This window comes from Pogoniulus pusillus, chromosome 23 (genome assembly GCF_015220805.1).
Source record: "Pogoniulus pusillus isolate bPogPus1 chromosome 23, bPogPus1.pri, whole genome shotgun sequence".
Classification (NCBI taxonomy): domain Eukaryota; kingdom Metazoa; phylum Chordata; class Aves; order Piciformes; family Lybiidae; genus Pogoniulus; species Pogoniulus pusillus.
The window spans coordinates 5,578,775-5,592,738 of record NC_087286.1 but is presented as its reverse complement, the minus strand read 5'-3'; the positions used below and the strand labels follow the sequence as shown (position 1 = coordinate 5,592,738).

General features: G+C 49.0%; 1 long non-coding RNA gene across 1 annotated transcript; it reads right to left on the bottom strand.

Moving 5' to 3' along the window:
- Positions 1-2,305: 2,305 nt before the first annotated feature.
- On the bottom strand, positions 2,306-4,740 carry LOC135185799 (uncharacterized). The gene is made up of 3 exons (XR_010306623.1): positions 4,664-4,740; positions 3,251-3,446; positions 2,306-3,158 (listed from the first exon to the last, which is right to left on the bottom strand). It is a non-coding gene; the product is annotated as an uncharacterized LOC135185799 (long non-coding RNA).
- Between the last annotated feature and the right edge of the window lie 9,224 nt (positions 4,741-13,964).

Sequence of the window (13,964 nt, the reverse complement as noted above, 5' to 3'; positions counted from 1 at the left end):
AGGCTGGAGTTAAACATTAGTGTGACCTGTCTGCAGGCCTGGCTGGCTGCAGCATCAACCAGGCTCAAGTGTGAAGGGGTCACTCAGAAAGCACCAAGCTGGGCTTCCAGCCCCAGGAACCTGAGGACACACAACAAAATGAGCTTGAGCTAAAACTTCCCTGCTCACCAAGGCAAATAATTTAGGTCAACAGAGAGCATTTTGCTCAAGCAAAATAACACCCTCAAGTATCTCCCCAGCATGAAAATATCACCTAAGTAAAGAAAACACAATTCACACTTGCCTGTTTGTCCCCTCTGTTTTGGCTTTGCTCCTCTCCATCCTGTTCAGAATTTCTTAGATTGGCAAAGCCCTTCAGGCTCCTCCAGTCCAATCATTAGTTTCACACTGACAAGTCCTTGACTAACCCAAAGCCCTCAGCACAACATCTCATCACTATGGATCGCTATGGTTGGAAAGCACCACCAGGATCAGCCAGTCCAACCTTCATCCCAGCATCCTTCATCACCAGACCATAGCCTCAAGCACCACAGCCACTCTCCTTTTAAACACCTCCAGGGATGGTGACTCCACCACCTCCCTGGGCAGCCTGTGCCAGTGCCTGACCACCTGCTCAGGAAAGAACTTCCTCCCAACAGCCAACCTAAACCTCCCCTGATGCAACTTGAGGCCATTTCCTCTTGTCCTAGCATTAGTAATTGAGGAGAACAGACCAGCTCCAGCCTCACTGCAGCCTCCTTTTAGGTAGTTGTAGAGGGCAATAAGGTCCCCTCTCAGCCTCCTCTTCTCCAAGCACACCCTCCAGCCTTTGGGATCTTCTCTGCCTGGAGGACAACAGTGATGAGTGGATTGTTCTGTCTTTCAAGCCTTGAATACCAGGCTAGAGTTTTTAACTGGGAATCAACCTGCCTTTGGGCACATCCCTGCCTTTTGTGGTCTGGGTAGATGCAGTTCTGTCTTGGGGCAAGGTAGATGAAATACCCAGGACCTTTTTCCAGTGTGCTCAGTTACAGCTTTCTGAAAGCCACATCTGCCTTGTCCGAGGCACTTAACTCATGAACTGAAGTTCATGTTCATATCCTAACTTATTTTCTGCTGATGAAATCAGCAACATACAGAAGAAATATGCAGCTGAGCCATGCATAGGTCATTTCTGATAGCAATCCTGCCTGCAGATCACTCTGCTGCTTCTTGTAGCCAGTATCCAGTTCCTCCATCTTGCTTTTTCAGAGCTTGTCCCTTATGGATCAAGTGATTTGTGATACTGTGGGACATGGTTTAGCATCACACTTGGCAGAGTTAGATAGTGGTTGGACTCCACGGTCTTAAAGGTCTTTTCCAACCAAAATCAGTCTGTGATTCCACCCTTAGTAAGTTTGCAGATGATATGCAGTTGAGTGATGTGGTCAACAGGCCCAAGGGATGGAATGCATCTAGAGAGGCCTAGGCAAGCATGAGAAGTAGGCTTGCGTGAACACCATGAGGTTCAACAAGACCAAGTGCAAGGTCCTGCACCTGGGTTGGAGTAACCCTCTGATTCTGATCCTCTGCTCCACTCTGCTGTGACCCCACTTACAATGCTGGGGCCAGACATAGACTTGTTGGAGTGGGGTTACAGGATGCCATAGCAATGATGGGAGGGCTGGAACCCCTCTGTTATGAGGGCAGGCTGGGAGAGTTGGGGTAGTTCAGCCTGAAGAGAAGGATCCAGGGAGACCTTGTGGCCTTTCAGTACTCAAAAGGGGGCAATAAGAAAGATGAAGGCAGACATTTTAGCCTGCCCTGTTGTGACAGGACAAGGGCTGATGGGTTAGCAAAGCCTGGATGAGGCACTTAATGCCATGGTCTAGTTGATTGGCTAGGGCTGAGTGCTAGGTTGGACTGGATGATCTTGGAGGTCTCCTCCAACCTGGTTGATTCTATGAAACTAAGAGAGGGAAATTTAGACTAGAAAAAAGGAAGACACTAATTATGATGAGGAGGGTTGGGAGGCACTGTCCCAGATTACTCAGAGAGGTGGTAGATGCCTCATCACTGGAAGCACTCCAGGTCAGGTTGTCTGGAGCTCTGAGCAACCTGCTCTACTTGAAGATGCACCTGCTGAGTGCAGGGAGTTTGGACTAGATGACCCTTAAGGTAGCTTCCAATCCAAAGCATTCTATGCTTCTAAGTGGCTCTTTCCAACAGATCCAAGGTGCTTGCCACACTAATTGCCAGCTAAATAAAAACCTTCAGAGTTTCAGCTTCTCTGACGCTGATTGCTCCTCTCCTCACAGGGCTGCTGTAAAAATAGCCTGGGTGAAGCTATTGACATTGGTTTTCGGTGGTTCCCCTTCTGAATGTTCCTGTAGCAAATGGTTTTATGTTATCACGTCCTCAGTTCTCTACATGAGCTCTGGGGCTGTCAGGTCTGTGACCAAAGGCAAAGCTGGCAGCAACTCAAGGCAGCTCACTTGTACCTAGCTAGGAGATTGCTGGTAGCAGAGCTCACGGCCAAGAAAATGATGCAGAACAAAGTGAAGCATGATTCAACTTATCTCTGGTGGCACAGATATTGTCACAGTGTCCTCCTAGCTCAGATCTCAGGTCATTGGGCAAACATGGACAGCACTGTGGTCAGCATGGCAATCATGAATTTCACATTAGTTCCACACAGGTTCAGAAAGCAGTATGACATGAGAGCTGCTGGTGATGTTCAGAGTTCACCTCAGGCTCCTCCTGTAGCTGATTCCCCAGCACCCACCTCCCCAGCTCTCCTTTCCCCTGTTTCACCTGTTGCTAAACCTCAGTGTGGAAGAGGAAATCAATCTGCTCTTTCCTCTCACCTTGCACAGCTGATGGCGGTAGACCAGAGGGACAAAGCTTGTCCCATGAATGAGGGCACCCCAGGGGATGGAGGGGAATGCACAGGTGCCAGCACACAAGGGCATTTTGGCCCCTGTGAGCATGTTTGTGTGTGGGCATACAAACCACTTCAGGCCTGTAAATCATTGTCAGCATTCACACATATTAGGCCATAGTTCAGGGACTAACCAATGAAGCATCCACTCTCAAACATGCCACCAAAAGCAGTTGCAGCACAACACTCTCAGGAAGCCTCCTCCTACAAGTTCAGGAGAGTTTCAGCTTTGGGGAGCACAAGACACCTTCAGATGCTTCTATGGGTAAGAGGAGATGCAGCTTTGTCACATTCAGAGGACTCACACACAGAAAACGCTGATTTCACCAGCTAAGAAATTATAGAGCCCACCTGTGTCATCTGTCAAGAGGGAACCTACTTGACCCTGATCTTCTTCTTGCAATTTGTGTAGGTATAGCATGGGCAAAGTGCAGTACACCATGGTCCATCAGCTGTATGCCATGGGCCTCCTTCACGTTGTCTGCTACAAGACTTTGTGCTTCTTAAGTGCAGCGTTGATTGTTGATGTGATCTGGACCCAGACAAACTGAAATGTGGATGGAAAACATAAAGATCATCATGGTCAGGTTGAATAAGCCTCTCTTAATCCCCTTCTTAACCTTTTCATCAGCTCAGTTCTTCTTTTTCCTCCATTCCTACATTCTTTCTTCATGCCATCTCCAGTCCAAACAACTGCCTCCCATAGAATCAACCAGGTTGGAAGAGACCTCCAAGATCATCCAGTCCAACCTAGCACCCAGCCCTGTCCAATCAACTGGACCACAGCACTAAGTGACTCATCCAGTCCCATCTTGAACATATCCAGTGAGGGCAACTTCACCACCTCCCTGGGCAGCTCATTCCAATGCCAATCACTTTCTCTGTCAACAACTTCCTCCTAACATCCAGCCTAGACCTCCCCTGCCACAACTTGAGACTCTGTCCCCTTTTTCTGCTGCTACTTGCCTGGCAGAAGAGCCCAACCCCACCTGGCTACAGCCTCCCTTCAGGTAGTTGTAGAGAGCAATGAGGTCTGCCCTGAGCCTCCTCTGCTGCAGGCTGCACACCCCCAGCTCCCTTAGCCTCTCTTCACAGGGCTGTGCTCCAGGCCCCTCACCAGCTTCATCACCCTTTTCTGGACACCTTCTAGTACCTCAACATCTCTCTTGAATTGAGCCCAGAACTGGACACAGTACTCAAGGTGTGGCCTGATCACTGCTGAGTACAGGGGCAGAAGAACCTCCCTGTCTTGAAGCAAAACCACTCTCAATGTTGCAAGGGCTCCTGCAAGTTGTAGCAAAGCCTAGAGTAGGAAAAGACCCTCTGTAAACCTGCTAGCCACGCTTTTCTGGATGGAACCCCAGGATACTCTTGTCCCTCCTAGCCACAAAGGCGCATTGCTGTCCCATGGAGTACTTGCTGAAAGCCCTCACGCATTGTATTTATATATTCATAGTTTGTATTTGTTTTTCTTAGTTTTCCTCTTTCTTTTCTCTTTTTTTCCACCTTACACAGGTGTGGCTGCCCTTTCTCAGCCAGCATAGCAAGCCAGTGAAAGTGTCTAGTTACTACTACAAGCAGAAATAACAACAGTTTGGTCAAGAAAAGGCTGCTTTAATGCAAACACCACAGTCCAAGCTTTTGGGGGCCATCTTTTAATTTTGCTTTCCCCTCATCTCCTTACTTTTTTTCTCCATCCTCTATCTTCCCCCCTATTCCTCCTCGCTTTTCCATCTCTCTTTTCCTCTTCCCCTCCCAATCTACCTCTTTGCTTTCCATCTTCTTCCATTTCAATCTTCCTCCTTCCAGCAGCACCTCTCCTCTTCCATCATACCTGCCCCTTTCCCACCCTACCCCACATTTTCCCCTTTTATCCCCCAGGGCACCTGGGTTCTATTGGAGTCTCCTCCCACCCCAGGTGTGACCACTTTGCCCACTCCCCTATTTAATCGGCCTCAGGGGAGGCAAAGCCTCAAGCTTGCCCAACTGGGCAGAGGGATCCTCCTCTCATCACCACCGGTGAGTCCCCATGGGTGTGCACTGGGTGTTTGGGAGTGGATTCAAAAAGGCCGGGGGGGCCTCGCTGGCCCCCCCGGTGTTAGGGAACCCAAAAACTTCATGATTGCTTTAACATAGCTCACGGGTGTTGGTTTGATCTCCTTCCTTAGGCTGAGCTCCTTTCTGTTGAGCTGTGTCTTTTTGTTTGCTTACAAAAATGCCAGCAATGAATCTGTGAAAACTTTTGAGCAGTGTTGAATGAGCCTGGAGGAAACATCTGCGAATCCATAAGGAGGAAAAGGGAATAGAACTGAAGACTCAGCGAGTCCAACTGTTGGCTACTAAACCACGTGCTGGAATGCCCTGTCTGCGTAGTTTGAGTGGTGCTGTGAAGAGGACCCAAGGATGCAAGCAGAAATCCTTCCCCAAGTGTCTTTGGCCTCATGAAACTACAATGCTAGTACTTAGCTGTGCTATTGGATTGTGCTTGGGTGACTTAAAGAAGTTCTAGGCTAAAACTGAAGCCTGCTGGAATATCCTTTAGTTTTGGGGTTTTTCCTGTTTGTTTAGGGATTCTTTTTATTTGTTTTGTTTTTACCCCTTAGGACCTGAGTGATAATTTCAATGTCCAGACAATGAAACCTACACAAAGTGGTAACTCGCAGGCCAAAACAAGTCACTGCTCTACTCTGTTTAGCTTAGCTGTTTAATCATGTCTGAGAGTAATTAATCAGCAGGAAAAGTCTGCTGTGGGTGTCCTTATTTCTGCCTTTTTGCAGAGAATCACAAAATCAGTTTGGTTGGAAGAGGCATTTAAGGTTATTGATTTCAACCATTGTCTAACTCGACCAAGGCTGACGCTCAACCATGTGCCTCAGCATCACGCATCTGTGACTTTAAACATCTCTAGGCTGTGGGCATTCAAATACCTTCCCTGGGAACCCTGTCCCAGTATTTGGTCTTAACATTGAGGCCTTAATGCAAAAGGGTAGGAAAATGACTTCTGAAGGTGGGATAGAAGAGGAGCTCCTATCTTCTCTCCATTTTGCCTGCTTTCCCAGGTGAGGGAGAACTGGGATATTTTGTTGTTCTGATGGCTCCCCTGCTGGTCCCAGATTTCAGTCTGTTAATCCTGTGATTGGTTGGTAAGCATTTGACCTCTTCCAAGTGGCATGAATCACTAAAATATTAATAGCTGGATTTTCTCTAGACCTAGAAGTTCCAAATCACTGCAATGGAAAGTTCAGGAGGGGAGTGGATGCTTCACCTTTGGCTCTGTTAAGTGTGGAGTCACGGAATGATAGGTGTTGGAGGAGACCTTTGGGGTCATCTAGTTCACCACTCCTGCTAAAGCTGGATCACCCACAGCAGCTTGCCTAGGATAACAGTGTCTAGATGGGTTTGGAATCTGCCTACACAAAGGAGACTCCCCAGTCTTTCTAGGCAATCTGTTCCAGTTTCCCCCTAGAAAGTACTAGAAAAAGATCAGTGCTGTTCTCTGCAGGGTTCCTTGGCTTTAGCTGCCTAGGAAAGTCTCCTCTGATCAATCAGAGCTGTCTTCAGGTAGTTTCCCCACTCTTTGTTGGGAGAACTAGCAGGTTTCCATAGTGAAGCAGTAGAATATTTACTCCTGCCTGTCTGCTAGCTTTTTGCAAAGGGGAAGGAGACTCCAAGCACTGACAGCATTTCTGAAGCATGTGTGTAGGAGTTCTTCATCCCATGGACACCCAGAGACCCTGCTTTGGTGGACCTGAAGGTAGTAAGTGTGGAGATGGCCCCATCTGTTGGTCACAAAACTGAGCAGGAGTGCAGCAGAACAGTGACCATAGTGAAATCACACACTATTGCTCATCTGCCCCTGGATTGCAGCTCTGTTTACTGCTTCTCCCATGATCTCTGTGGGCTTCTGCTGATCTGTATCTGCAAGTGACTGCCACTTGGCTTCATCTGGCTTCAAATAGTCCTTGCCAAGCTTTCTTTTTTCAGGAAAGGGGAAAGAAAACAGTGGTGGTTTCATATATTTACAAGCAAGGAATTCTCTGCATGGTCTGTACTAGTTAGGTAGCTAGAATCATTGTGGTTAGAGACCTTTGAGATCCTAAAGTTTATTCTTTCAGGGAATTGAGCCAAAAGGTGTCCTCAGCGCCTCCTTTTCTCTAGGATGAACAATCCTAGATCACTCAGCACCTCCTCAGACTTGTTCTCTAGCTCCTGTAACAACTTTGCTACCTTTCTCTGCACCTGCTCTATCATCTCAGTGTCCTTCTCGTGGTGAAGGGCCTGCAGCTGAACCTGGCATTCAAGGTGTAGCCTCACCAGTGTTGAGAACAGGGAGATGATCACTTTACTCCTGCTGGCTGCACTATTGCTGATTGAGGAGATGCAAATCTCTGGGACTCAGCCTCTGCTCCACTGGGAGTAAATCTGCCCTCGTGTTCCGTATGAGATGAAAACCTTCAGGGTCCTCCTGAAGGAGTGCATCGCGGAACGACTTCAACAGAAGGTGAGGAGAGTAAGGAGCTGGTATGGGAAGGGATGCACCTGTTCCCACATGCAGCTGCATGGAGGACCAGTGCCATCTCCTGGCAAATTAGATCCCAACCCAACACCAGCAGTCAGGCAGTACACGACCTGTGGATCTCTGGCAGGTCAGTGGCACTTTGGACAGGGTGGTCTCCAGAGGATGCACCCACATCGTTTGTAGGACCACCACACTTAGCCCTGGATTGCAGCTGTGAGCACATGGGGAATAAAGGATTGTTCTTGCCTGGAAGAGCTGGAAACCCACCCCTTGTTCTAGCTCAGGTTTGGGGTTTCTCTCAGGTGATGTGAAGACCAGTAACAGACACTCACTTCAGCTTTCACCATAAAGGATTTAGGGATTAATGGCAGCTTCATACCTATTTTTCTAATCCACTGAGAGTTGAGGATGAAATTTAGGGACTAAGAAGTGGCTTGGGACCATCCTGAACTAATCTCTTGGAAAGGTCAGGATGACTGTCTGAGAAATAGACTCTTTAAAGCATAATACTTTCTAGCAACGGATTCCCCTTGCACTGTAGAAGGCAGCAGCATCAATTACTTTTAATCACTCATTTAATGCTCTGCTAACCAAAACTATTGGATGCTCCTTTGTGGCTCAGCTCTAACTTGAACTAAAGGGACCAGTAGAGGAGCTGAAAAATCAATAGATGCATTAAGCTCCCCAAATTTCCTTCTCCATGAGTTGGACAGATGCTGCTGAGGACATGAGCAGCTAGTTGAGGGTCCCAGAGATGGTAGCTACTAAGAACACTTTGAACTGTGTTCATTCCCAGCCTGCTCAAGAATCAGAATCATTAAATTGTTTGGGTTGGAAGAGACCTTAAATATTACCTAGGTCTTACTCCCCTTGGTCAGGGACAGCTTCCCCTAGACCAGGTTGGTCAAAACCTCATCAAGAAATGCCAAACTAACGGCCAATGAAGTGCCACTTCAAGGTGCAACCCCAAACGAACCTCATGTGTACTCAGACATATTCTAAGGCAGCTTGTGCTGGTTTGAGGATAATTAGAATATTTTACTTAATTTAATTAATGAAGTTAAATCCTTAGTTGTGAGAAGAAAGCAAAACCAGTACCCTATATCACTCATCCTTCTGCCAAGAAATGTAATGAATCAAAATATAGCTAAGACTCACTTCTCAGCTCTCAGTTCTGTTCCTTCTCTCTGACAGGTCTGTGTAGTTGTCTCTGCCTTAAGTCTAACCTGATCTAACCCTTTTCCTCTAGCTGCCTTGTGCTCTTTTTGACATCTCATAGAATCAGGGTTGGAAGGGACCACAAGGATCATCTACTTCCAGCCCCCCTGCCATTGGCAGGGACACCCTACCCTAGATCAGGCTGGCCACAGCCTCATCCAGCCTGGCCTTAAACACTTCCCAGCATGGGGCCTGTGCTACTTTGAAGGCACCTAGAATATTTTGGTGAGAAGAGTTAGATGTCAGGCTGTGAAAAGGAAACAATGGCAATGTCTACTGCACTCATAGGCTTCTTGGGATGTGTAAGAAAAAGAACATTAAATTTAGATAACAGAGATGCTCTCTGGGGCTGCATGAACTTTTCTCTCTAACCTGTCTGTGTGACTAATCATTCTGCTTCCTAACCCTCCAAACTCACCTTAATACACAAGGCAAAGTCTGGGGTAAGGTAGAGGGGTGGGCAGAAGGTGGAAGGGTGGTTGGGAGCCCCTCCTGGGGACTCTGGTTTCTTGGAGGGCTGTTGTGTTTCTGTATTACTTTATGACCTTGTCCATTTCTGTATATAGTTGTAGATTTTTTTGTGCATATCTGCTTCTATCTGGTGCTAAGCTGTAAATATAGCTTCGTTCTCCAATTTTCAGATTGACTGGGTCTAGTCTGGGTGATTTCCCAAAGTGGGGGGGTGGGTAACACCCGAACCATCACAGGGCCTCAACCACCTCTCCTGGGCAACCCATTCCAGTCTCTCGCTGCTCTCATGCTCAACAACTTCCTCCTCACATGCAGGCTGATTCTCCCCACCTCCAGCCTTGCTCCATCCCCTCAGTCCTGGCACTCCCTCAGAGCCTCAAAAGTCCCTCCCCAGCTGTTGTGTAAGCTCCCTTCAGCTACAGAAAGGCCACAAGAAGATCTCCTCGCAGCCTCCTCTTCTGCAGGCTGTTCAGCCTGCAGAAGAGGAGGCCCAGGGCAGAGCTCATTGCTGTCTGCAACTCCCTGAAGGGAGGCTGTAGCCAGGTGGGGTTGTGCTCTTCTGACAGGCAAGCAGCAACAGAACAAGGGGGCACAGTCTCAAGTTGTGCTGGGGGAAGTCTAGGCTGGATGTTAGGAGGAAGTTGTTGTCAGAGAGAGTGATTGGCATTGGAATGGGCTGCCCAGGGAGGTGGTGGAGTCACTGTTCCTGGAGGTGTTGAAGGAAAGCCTGGCTGAGGCACTTAGTGCCATGGTCTGGTTGACTGGCCAGGGATGGGTGCTAGGTTGGCCTGGATGATCTTGGAGGTCTCTTCCAACCTGGTTGATTCCATGATTCTACAAACAGCTGGTCTCAGCTCAGATCTCTCCAGATTTACCACCTGAGATACACGAGGACTGATCTGGCTATTTCTGAAGGGAGGGAAGGAGGGAGGAGGTTTGAGTCAGGAGCCCACTGGGGCCTCTGATTTTTCTCAGAGGGGTATCACAGTATCACCAAGGTTGGAAGAGACCTCATAGATCATCAAGTCCAACCCTTTACCACAGAGCTCAAGGCCAGACCATGGCACCAAGTGCCACGTCCAATCCTGCCTTGAACAGCTCCAGGGACGGCGACTCCACCACCTCCCCGGGCAGCCCATTCCAGTGTCCAATGACTCTCTCAGGGAAGAACTTTCTCCTCACCTCCAGCCTAAATCTCCCCTGGTGTAGCTTGAGGCTGTGTCCTCTTGTTCTGGTGCTGGCCACCTGAGAGAAGAGAGCAACCTCCCCCTGGCCACAACCTCCCCTCAGGCAGTTGCAGACAGCAATAAGGTCACCCCTGAGCCTCCTCTTCTCCAGGGCACTGTGTTCCTGTGCCGCTTTTCACTCGTGTTTAACTGTAAACATTGTGTGTCTAGATCTGCTCGCGAACTGTGCTAAGCTGTAAATAAAGCTTCATTCCTGAACTTCTAGCTGCCTGAGCCTAGCCTGGGTGATTTCGCTGCGGGAGGGGGGTGAGTCCCGCAGCGCCCCACTGCTGCTGCCGGCCCCGCTCAAGCTGCGCAGGCGCTGCCGCTGGGGCGGCGGGGAGCGGAGAGCCGCTGGGCGGTCGCTAGGTGGCAGTGACCCTTTACGGTCGGCGGCTCCGGACAGCTGCGGCACAGAGAAGGGCGGAAAGACATCGGGGCCGGATTCTGAGCGGGAGCTGATATGGGGATATGAAGAAACAGACGATAGCATAGAGTAGAACATTATGATTAAGGATCAGTGCTGGGCCCGGTCCTGTTCAATATCTTTATTGATGATCTGGAGCAGGGCACTGAGTCCAGCATCAGTGAGTTTGCAGGTGACAGCAAGCTAGGAGCAGGTGTGGAGCTGTTGGAAGGTAGGAGAGCCCTGCAGGGGGACCTGGCCAGGCTGGATAGGTGGGCAGAGGCCAATGGGATGAGACTGAACAAGGCCAAGTGCAGGGTTCTGCACTTTGGCCACAACAACCCCAAGCAGCACTACAGGCTGGGGACAGAGTGGCTGAGAGCAGCCAGGCAGAGAGGGATCTGGGGGTGCTGGCAGATAGTAGCTGAAGATGAGGCAGCAGTGTGCCCAGGTGGGCAGCAGAGCCAATGGCATCCTGGGCTGGCTCAGGAGCAGTGTGGCCAGCAGGACAAGGGAGGTTCTTCTGCCCCTGGACTCAGCACTGCTCAGGCCACACCTTGAGTGCTGTGTCCAGTTCTGGGCCCCTCAATTCAAGAGAGATGTTGAGGTGCTGGAAGGTGTCCACAGAAGGGCAACAAAGCTGGTGAGGGGCCTGGAACACAAACCCTGTGAGGAGAGGCTGAGGGAGCTGGGGGTGTGCAGCCTGCAGAAGAGGAGGCTCAGGGCAGAGCTCATTGCTGTCTACAACTACCTGCAGGGAGGCTGTAGCCAGGTGGAGTTGGTGTCTTCTGCCAGGCAAGCAGCAACAGAACAAGGGGACACAGTCTAAAGTTGTGACAGGGAAGGTCTAGGCTGGATGTTAGGAGGAAGTTGTTGTCAGAGAGAGTGATTGGCATTGGAATGGGCTGCCCAGGGAGGTGGTGGAGGCACCGTCCCTGGAGGTGTTCAAGAAAAGCCTGGCTGAGGCACTCGGTGCCATGGTCTGGTTGACTGGATAGGGCTGGGTGCCTAGGGTTGGACTGGATGATCTTGGAGGTCTCTTCCAACCTGGTTGGTTCTATGATTCTATGAAGAAATAGGGGATAGCATAGAATAGATCATTATGACCAAAAGTATATCTACACTGGGAACATAGAAACAAAATAGGTAATCATGAAATCACACAGCAGTGTATGACTAAGAAGGGGAGAAGCTGGTCTGAATCACTAACAAAGGATGCATTCGCAAGTAGCAGTATGCAAGCATTCCAAGGATATCTAAAGAGCAAGGCAAGAGCAAATCCATTGTAATATTAGCTGGGAAAAGAAGAACTGCCCAGAACTTGTCATAAACCTCTCACTAGGAATCCAGGGTAAGGGAAAGCAGAAGGCCATCAAGGACATAGGCTGATAAGGGTATTGCAGACCTGCACGAACACCAAGTTCCAGGCAAGGGGTGAAAAGTACATTGTGATGAGGACCCACAACCTGCCTCTAAGCAGCCACTGCCCACACTTGAAGGACCCCTGCCCACAGTTTCTGAAGGGAACTATGCAGGCACAGAGGACTGATAGGATAACTAACATATGAAGCATGAGCAGGCGGGTTTCAGTGATAAGAAAGTACAGGTGTTTTGTGAACATGGATGGTTTCAGTGTGTAAATGTGGGGTGGCTTACTCCTTTGGGGTATGCATGATTTTGGAAGAAATATCTCCTGTGTATCTTGTGCAATAAACATACCTGCTTTAACTTTAGAATTATTGAGTCCTTTCCATACATCAGAACATTCTGGTGGGTTGCAAGGATGGGGGCTGGCTGGTAGACCACTGAGATAAGCCACGTAGTAGAGCATGGGAGCTCAGTGGTTAAAAGCAGTTTTGGATCCATGTGTCATAGCAAGTCAGAAACAGAGACTTCTTGGTGTCTCTAGTCATGGATAAGACTAGCAGCAGCAACAGCTGCAGGCTGCTATCCACTTGATGCTATAGTGTTGGGTGATCTTCACTTTGCATCAGTTCAGGGTGCAAAGACCCTACCATGCATTTCCATGTGGAGCTCCAGGGGCTCTGACAACAATGGCAGAGGTTGGAAGTGACCTGGAATCATAAAATCATAGAATCAGCCAGGATTGGAAAGGGCCACAAGGATCATCTAGTTCAAACTCCCCTGCCATGGCCAGGGACACCCTACCCTAGAGCAGGCTGCCCACAGCCTCAGACGGCCTGGCCTTAAACACCTCCCTGGGCAAGCCAGTCCAGCCTCTCACCACTCTCATGCTCAACAACTTCCTCCTCACCTCCACTCTGAACCTCCCCATCTCCAGCTTTGCTCTGTTCCCCCCAGTCCTGTCACTCCCTGATATCTGGAAAAATCCTTCCCCAGATTTTGTAAGCCCCCTTCAGATCCTGGAAGGCCACAAGAAGGTCATCTTGCAGCCTTCTCTTCCCCAGACTGCACACTGGCAAAGTCTCTCTGAAGGGCTCTCCTACCCTCCAACAGATCAACACCTAGCTTGGTGTCATCTAGGGCTCTTAGGAGGCAAAGCTCTTCAAGCCCTGTGATTTCCTTGCCACACCATGGAATAAAAAGAAACCAATAAACAACCCCAAACTAACAAACAACAACAAAAAACCAAATCAAACTAAGAAAACAGGAGAACAAAACCAAAACCAAACCACGCACACAAAGAAGGGGGGAAAAAAAAGAGGGGAAAAAAGGGAGATAAAACCTTCAGCAGAGCCCCTGCAGGCTCCAGCCAACTCCAACCCACATTAAGGGAGTTGCTTTACATTCATATTGAAAAGTAGGTGCTTGCCAACTTTAAACTTCTCAAGGTGACTTAAACTTCTTCTAAACTTCTGAGCACTGGCCCAGGGAAAGGATCGTGTTGAGGAATATGTTCATACAGTGCCTGTCACTGGGGGGCTGTTCTGGCTCACCACTGGGATTTGTAAGCAGCTCCTGCAGGACCTGCACTACTTTTGAAGTTTGACTTCCTTGGGAAGCTTGGTTTAGCTGATTATATTTCTTCTCTCTCCTCTTGTTTCCTCTCCTCCAACTTCTGAACTCCTAGGCCCCACCCAGCCCAATTTGGCAGGAAGATAAAAGTTTCAGAGATGTGAGGTTGTATGAAAATAGGTAGAGATAAGGAAGAAAGACCCTGCTAGTGCATTTCCCTCCTTTCCACCTGGGTGGAAAGGGCTGCAATGTGAGCTCAACCTTTATTAAGCACTGGAGAGCCTACAT